We start from the raw sequence: 8,075 nt of genomic DNA, 5'->3' as shown, positions 1-8,075 counted from the left end.
GTTTCACAAGACACACACACACACACACACACACACACACACACACACACACACTCCTCACACAATGAGTCATTAGGAGGGAGAAGCATCTCTTTAAAATCCATGAAACAAGAAATAGAACAACCGAGTAGCTTGATGGTAAACTCAGCATCTTTGTGGCTGTGTTCATGTGGCATTCATTCATTCATTCATTCATTCGATAAATGTTTACTGAGCTACCACTGCAAGGAAGTGCTGATGACAGTCCTGTAAAAAAGACACTTTCCCTGCCCTCCTGAAAATCACTCCTTTGGTGAATTATTAATAGGCCTGGCCTGGGGAACTCAGGTAGAAATAAGAGGACTCTTTTGCAGAAGGCGGAAAGTCTCCCAGTGTTGCAGAGAGGAAAGAGCCTGAGAAATCTGATGATTATTGTCAGGCTAACACCATGCTTTCCCCTGGGGACCTGGGACCACGAGACAGAGAGAAGGCTATTAGGTCTTCGAGGACTCTGTACCCCGTTAAGGAGTTTGGACTTTTAATAGGACATCCGATGCAATTGATCGATTTTTTTTATGGGAGACCCATTTACTGTGGATACTCAAGGCCTGGCTGGGCAGAGCAGGAAGTGCACAGAAAGCTGGCAGGGAGGCGCGTGGGTGGGAGTCAGGCCCACCTCTGGCCCCAGAAGGGATGCCACACAGTGAGGACTGGCTCAGATGGGCCAAGGGGACTGTGGGAAGGTGTCCCAGGCTGCAGACCCACCAGGGAGCCTGAAGCCTTGTCCTGGAGAAGGCATTTCAGCCAAGGGGTAAGTGCTCAAGCTAGAGCCTGGCCTAGGGAACAGGGCTAGGCCTGTGTGGGGGCTCTCGGAACCTACGGGCTGGCATGGCTGGGGCCTCCAGGAGCTGCTGGAACTCAAGGTGCCTCTGCTGGCTGGACTTGAGCGGCTACTGGAGGCAGGCTGGAGGGGATGGTTCTCCTGCTGGTGGTCCAGACAGATGTTAACCTGGTCCAGGATGTGATGCAGCACATTCTGCTTCTCAGAAGCCATCACCCTTGCTTTGATCTCCCGCCACCTCCTGCACGCCCACGTTCCGGATGGGGCCTCATTCAGGTGCCATGAGGGTCCCAGGACGATGGAGCCAGGCGACCTTCGTTCTGAACGCAGGAGCCAGAGGGGGAGTTGGGGGTGGATCCCGCTGTGTTTTAAGCAATAAGACAGCAGACAGTGGCGATCCCCAACCCTGGCTGCACAATAGAACCAGCGGTGTGAGGGGTCTCACATGGATCTAAGAATAAAGTCTAATATTTTTTTTAAATCATCCTAAGCTAATGGTTCTGAAAATACGGTCCAGAGACCCCCTGAGGCCCTAAGGATTGTTTTGAGGGGTTCGTAAATTCAAAATATTTTCCTAATACGGTGCTCCTGGGAAATGACTTGCTTTTCTTCACGAGTGTACACTGGAGCTTTCCAGAGGCGAGGAGACATGGGATGCTCCAACAGACCAAACGCAGAGGCCTACACAGGGTTCCGGGTGTCTTTTGTAAGCCAGTCTCTAAACAGAAGGCAATGAGGTGAAGTAATGCCACTCCACCAGCTTCTGTTTTGGAAAGTATAGTATGTTTCATAAAACTGTTCGTTTATGTTACATATAGTGGCTTTATTAATACATATTTTTATTTTTATTTTATTTTATTTTATTTTATTTTATTTTATTTTATTTTATTTTATTTTTGAGACAGAGTCTCTCTCTATCACCCAGGCTGGAGTGCAGTGTCTCGATCTCAGATCACCGCAACCTCCACCTCCCGGGTTCAAGGGATTCTCCTGTGTCAGCCTCCCAAGGAGCTGGGATTACAGGCAGTGCCACCACGACCGGCTAATTTTTGTATTTTTAGTGGAGATGGTGTTTCACCATGTTGCCCAGGCTGTTCTCGAACTTTTGACCTCAGGTGATCTGCTGGCCTCGGCCTCTCAAAGTGCTGGGATTACAAGCGTGAGCCAGGGTGCCCAGCCGATTAATAAATAAGTATTTTGAAATCTCAGTTATCATTTCAAATACATTAACTATCAGTAGATAAGCCCACACAAACCAAATCTCTTTACATTGCCAATAATTTTTAAAGGTGTAAGAGGATCCTGAGACCCCAAAATTTGAGAACCTCTATCTAGACATTAATACTAAAAGATAAAGAGTAGGCTTAAGAGGTAGCTAGCAAGGGATTCAAGGAGGGTTTTAAAAATTATTCATTTACAGATGGCGGGGCCTGGATGGACCCTGAATGTCCAAGTAGGTCAGAGCCACAAAGGCCACATTTACAGCTGCCTAAGACTCTCCCTCCTCCTTCCTCATCAATTTCCACGCGCCGGAGACTTGGATTCGCCATAAAACATTGATCCCGTAATTCTGAATCACATCCTACAGACCTTGTTTCTTGCACAAGCTGAGTTCACGATAGACATAGAGCAGGGGCATTTCTTTGAGAGTGGCAAATTCTTAAGACGTGCTTTGGAAAGCCGATAATAACTCTCACCTCTTGTTACCTAGATTAACCTTCCTGAGTGGTTTGCTAATTCCATCTGGCTATTTCTCTCTTTCTTACAGTTTAATGAAGGATTGGGTACCATATAAAATTGTCATTTTTTGTAGGAAGAAAATGTTGGATATCAGCAATTTTATATGATGTGATCTAATAAATTGCCTGGCATTGTCACATTGCATTTTATTTAACCCAGGCAAGAAATATATTTTGCACCCTTGAGTATATACAAGAACAGCTACCAAAAACAGTTATTCCGAAAATGGCAAGATGTCTTAAAAATGATAGACGCCCTTGATTCTCAGCTTTATTCATGGACCTTGCTGCTGGTGTGTAGCTGAGTGTGAGAACAAACCAGGGACTACTGATTCCAGAGTCTGTGCTATCAGACCCTGGTGGCCAGACATTAGATTCACCAGCAATTTATTAACTAGCGCATCTCTCTACTTCAGTGCGATGCTAACCTCTATTTATCATGAATCACTGCAGGATTCTTAAAGTACATTCTCAGGTCTAGGAAAATTTAGATCACCTTCTTTATGACTTCTGTAAACAATGAATTAGATTGTGAATGGGTAATATGTATTATCTAACTCAAAGTTCTTGTCATCTGAAAAATGCAGATAATAATCATATCTACCTAAATGTGTGCAATAATTTCAGGGAAGTCCTTGGCTTATATAGGTGCAGGCTTGGGGTTCAGTAACTACTATTTTCTCCTTTTCCCCACCAAAAATGCATATACACTCGTGTGTATGGACAAATTCATGCAACACACACTCACGTGCAAGAGCAGCCTTGCGCATACAAGCATATTCACGCATATGCATGCTCACACAGTGCTAGTATGCATGAACACTTGCATATGCTGGGGGCAAACACAAATAATAGTGCTAACTTCTTATACTGCTGCATCTCCATGAACGCTTTAGAGGGAGCATGGTGGAACAGAAGAAGCATCAATCCAGAACGCAAGTGTCTTCTTCTTATTCCTTTGCTCTTTTGTGCGTTGTTCAGTGTAAAATCCCTAGGCCTCTCAGCCAGGTTTTCTCATCTGCACGATAAAGGCATGGAAGATGATAGCAGCTTCTCGCAATTTGCAAGTTATTTTTTGGCAAATGTGATCAACACCTTTAGCGTCTGCAGGCGCAAGTTCAAACCCCAACATGGTATTTCATTCTTTTGAAGCACTGCCTCCTCCTCTCTTACAGTAAGTGCAGCCTACTCGATGGGTCTTTGTGCTAATTAAATGAAACATAAGAACCCCCTACCCACTCTGTGAGGGTCTGTGATCTCAGCTATGTGCAGCCAGACAGACGACACCCTGCCCTTCATGTGACAAGATTCTATCACTCTAGCCAGCACTTCTCTCTCCCAGGGTCCCAGGCAGAGTCCCACTCCCTTGCCTTGACAGTGACACAGAAAATTTTCCTGCATCCTTTGAATGAACTTAACACTATGTTCAAACATCATATAAGAAAAAAAAAAAAAAAGGAAAGAAACCCCTCACACCCACGCTGGTACACCTTGGTGTTTGCCATTATTAGAACAGCAAACGAAATACTATTGATTCAGAGGGTTTGTGGTTTACCGACCTAGTGCAATTAAGTTCCTCTTCCTAGCCCCGTGACTCATGAATACACATCAAATCCTAAATAGTTTATTTGCCATTTGAACAGTTTTTTGCTTCTTGTCCCATTTCCCTTTGGACAGACAACTCAAAATGCTTTCTTTACCCATAAAAACAACCGTGAAAACAAGAAATACTGTTCTAGGAATAAAGGAAGAGGTAAGAACATGAATTTTATGTAAAAAAAGAAAAAGAGAAAAAAAATACCTCAGTAAAGGGCCTAACAGGAAAAATATCTGAGTTCCAATTCATATCCCACCATAGTAATGCCCCTTTTACTCCAACCTTGTCCTGGATGGGATGAGAAATGATAGCGTATCCTCACTGAGGAGCAGAGCGCTCAGCCTGGGTGAGGTGGGGGCCGAGGCAAGAGAGAGCAGGAGCTAGTGCAGACCTCTGCTTTCCAGGCGGGGGATCCAAGGGGGTTGCCTGTTAACCCTTCCGAATTCATATACCCTTTAAAGACTTACTGCTTGAGGCGTGGTCCTAGATCTAGGGTCACCTGGAAGCTTACTGGAAAAGCACTCACAGACCCCAGACCTAGCAAACCAGCAATCTGCGTTTTATTTTATTTTATTTATTTTTTATTTTTTACAAAATTCACATTTTATTTAGATTGAAATAAACTATACAAAATTGATTTTCTTCACCAAAAATAACAGCAATATTTTCCATATTTTTCTAGATAAACCACAACACTCATTTTTGTAGGTTTCCAGGTTTTGCTTATAAATCAAGATGAGGCAGTAGATAAGTCATGGAAAAAGACAGGAAAAAAAAAAACACAGACAAATCATGGCCTTTGATTCTGTCTTAACCATGAAACAGAAGTGTTCAACATATACCTGCTAAAAAGCGTAGGAAGATGTAGGCTCCACAAAGGAATGTAAACAGCCAACAATGAGATGTGGAACAATGGCAGCCTCCTCCCTTCAAACTTTTACTGTCATTTGTTCCTTAAGTTCATTTCAGAAAGACAGAATCTACACTGAAATCCTTTTTTGGCGAGCTCACAAGCTTTTCTCCGGTAATTTCTTGTAAGTGTCCAGTACAGATTTTTAACATACTTAAAACTCCTATTAGTCAAAGGTCAACTGTGGGCTTCGCTATGAAGTCCCGGGTGATCTGAATAGATGCTCCTGAGAGCCCTGCCTTGAAAAGCTTTGCCAGAATGCTGTGAAGCGTAATCGTCATCACCTGATCTATGGTCCATTCGAACTCACAGGATAACTTCTCCCAAGTCTTAAATTAGAGGATTTCAGAGTTGAAAGGACCTTCCCTCAACCTCAGTTAATGCACGAGTTCCCCGAGAGTGTCACTACTGGGAGGCTCTGCTCTGAGCCCTGGAGTTTGTCCTCAGGGACCAGTTTTTCAGCAGTGCTTCAGCAGGACGAGTAAGAACATGCTTCCTCTTGATTTCCACTCACCCGTTCATATGCATTACAGAGCCACTCAGAGAAAAGATGAAGCTTCTTTCCCTGCCAAGGATTTCTGGAACACTGAAACAACCCCCATGCCTGATCCTGTATCTATTTCTTTCCAAAGAGCTCTGGTAGGTTCAGAATCACTCCCTTAAGGAAGAGTATCTACAAAGTGGCCCTGGATCTACCCCTCTGCTGCAGAGGCCACGTGAAACTGTATCAGTATGCTCAGATGCTGGTCCCTTCACATTTTTCTGATGTACGTGGCTGTTATTACAATTAGGGCTATCTCCTTATTTCCATGGCAGTCCCATGGAGAGCTGAGGCTGGCTAGACACGGGGACTGACTATTTTATCTATGCCAGTTGTCCATGTGACAGCCAGGGCTAATGACAAGATTTTCTGTCTCTATGAAGAGCCGCAATAAATCCTCATGAAACAATACTTGGTACTATAGATAGCAGCTGCAGCAGAAAATATACAGATCATAGGCACTGCCCTCCCACAAGAAACAATCTAGTGCAGAGACAGGCTGCAGGAGTGCAAATAGTAGTTTATCACTTAAACTTGCTTGCTGTTCTTGGCAGTAATTCTAAGCACTGAGGAAGTAAGTCCAAAGGGTCTTCAGGCAACCAAGTTAAAGAGTATCTTCAATAATCCAATAATCTAATAATAATAACTGCCTAGTGCATGCTTCCTGCATGCCGGATTTATTCAGGACATTTTATGTTATCTTTTGTGAGTGTATGGCTAGCTTCACTGTGCAGATGAGGCAGCTGAGGCTCAGAGAGGCTAAGTTGGTTGCCTAAGTTTACACAGCCGATAAGTCATTTTGTAGATTCAAATGCTTCTATGCCACCATAAAATTTAAAATAGTTACGATATTAACTAGTCCTGAAGAGGTTAACTTATGTTCAGTATGATCTAATTGAGATGGCAGAGAAGTATGTCAGATATTTTAGAAGTATTTCCACTAGAATAGTAAAAATAATTTATTCTTCATTGTTATTTGGCAATGCAATGTAATGAAGACTTTGTAAGCAGATGGGAGCAAGAATGGCTTGACTTTAGATTCCGGCTCTACCATTCACTAGCTTTGGAAACTTGAGCAAATTACCAAACCTCTCTGCCCCTCAGTCTGGCATCTGTAGAGTGGACTTAAAAATAGCAACTTTGGAGTGATGTGGAGCACTGATGATAAACTGGGTTTGGAGCGTAAAACACCTAGAAATGCATCTACCATATGGCACAATGGAAAATTAAATTTATGAAATAATGATTAAAGAATGCACTAATCTGGAAAAGACATTCTAAGACATGGATATGCTAAAAATAATTCATATTCTGGGCAAGAAAATACAGCCAGTGTGGAGCATGGGGTTGGAACGGCAGGTCCTCACACTACTTTCTTCACTGCAGTCATCAAGAAGTTGAATTTCAAGGCTGGGGTAGAATCAATCATCATTCTGGGAAAGGCAGGAGGCTCTGTGTTTAGAATATCATGGACAAAAGCTCCAGGATGAATAAGAAAAATGAGCTGAAAAGAATAGTAAAGGAGTGGGGAAAACTTAAGTGTGAGAGTGAGAGCAGGGTACTCGCAGGTACTGGGAGGCTGGCTTTTTGGCTACACAACATAGGTCGCCAGACGTTTTCCGTAAAGGGCCAAAGAGAAAATGTTTTCGGTTCTGTGTGCCATACTGTCTGTGTCCCAACCACTCAACTCTGCTGCTGTAGCAGAAAAGTAGCAATAGACCATCTATAAGTGAATGCCTGGCTGTGTTTCAATGAAACTTTATTTACACCAGAGGCCATAGTTTTTCCACTTCTGCTATAGCTAATAGAATTTAAAACTAACTTGTAATGTCATCGTCAAGAAACTCTAAATACAAAGGATCCAAGAAAGCTATTAAGACCCTGAAATCCAGTCCAAAAAAAATTTATAGGAAGAGATGATTTTTTTTGGTCATAAAAAATAAGTCTGTCTTACTCTCTTAGGAATGACTCTGGAGGAAAATATATTGAGCAGGGAAGTGTTTTCTTTATTCGATGTCTGAAAATATACCTTAAACAGATTCACTTTTGTTAAAATGCTATTTCATCCAAACAGAGGCAGCAGTCTGGAGAAATAAAAAGACTCTGGAGCCAGAAGCTGCTGCTGAACAGAGAGGTTTATGTTTCAAGGGAGTGGAAACCAGGCTGTACCCTGTGTATTGGCTTGGGCTGGTAACAGATTGCCCATTTGCTAGGAGCTGGGCTTCCCAAGGAAGGGGCAAGCAGAAGGAAACCTTCTTTCCCTCTGCAAAGGAGGAAGCTGGGAACTTAAGCGGTTTCATGATTCCATGACTGGCTCATTGAGAATTTATTGGATGAATTTCACTCATAAAGTTTCTTTTATGGAATTCTAAGGGATTTGCTGGCAGAGATTTCTGTGTGAAGGTCAAAAGGAGTAAATTATTTAGCTTCCAGAACAGGCGGTGGCTACTATTAGCAGACTGATCTGC

The sequence above is a fragment of the Saimiri boliviensis genome, chromosome 9 (genome assembly GCF_048565385.1).
Source record: "Saimiri boliviensis isolate mSaiBol1 chromosome 9, mSaiBol1.pri, whole genome shotgun sequence".
Lineage (NCBI taxonomy): Eukaryota > Metazoa > Chordata > Mammalia > Primates > Cebidae > Saimiri > Saimiri boliviensis.
This window is presented reverse-complemented; position numbering follows the sequence as displayed.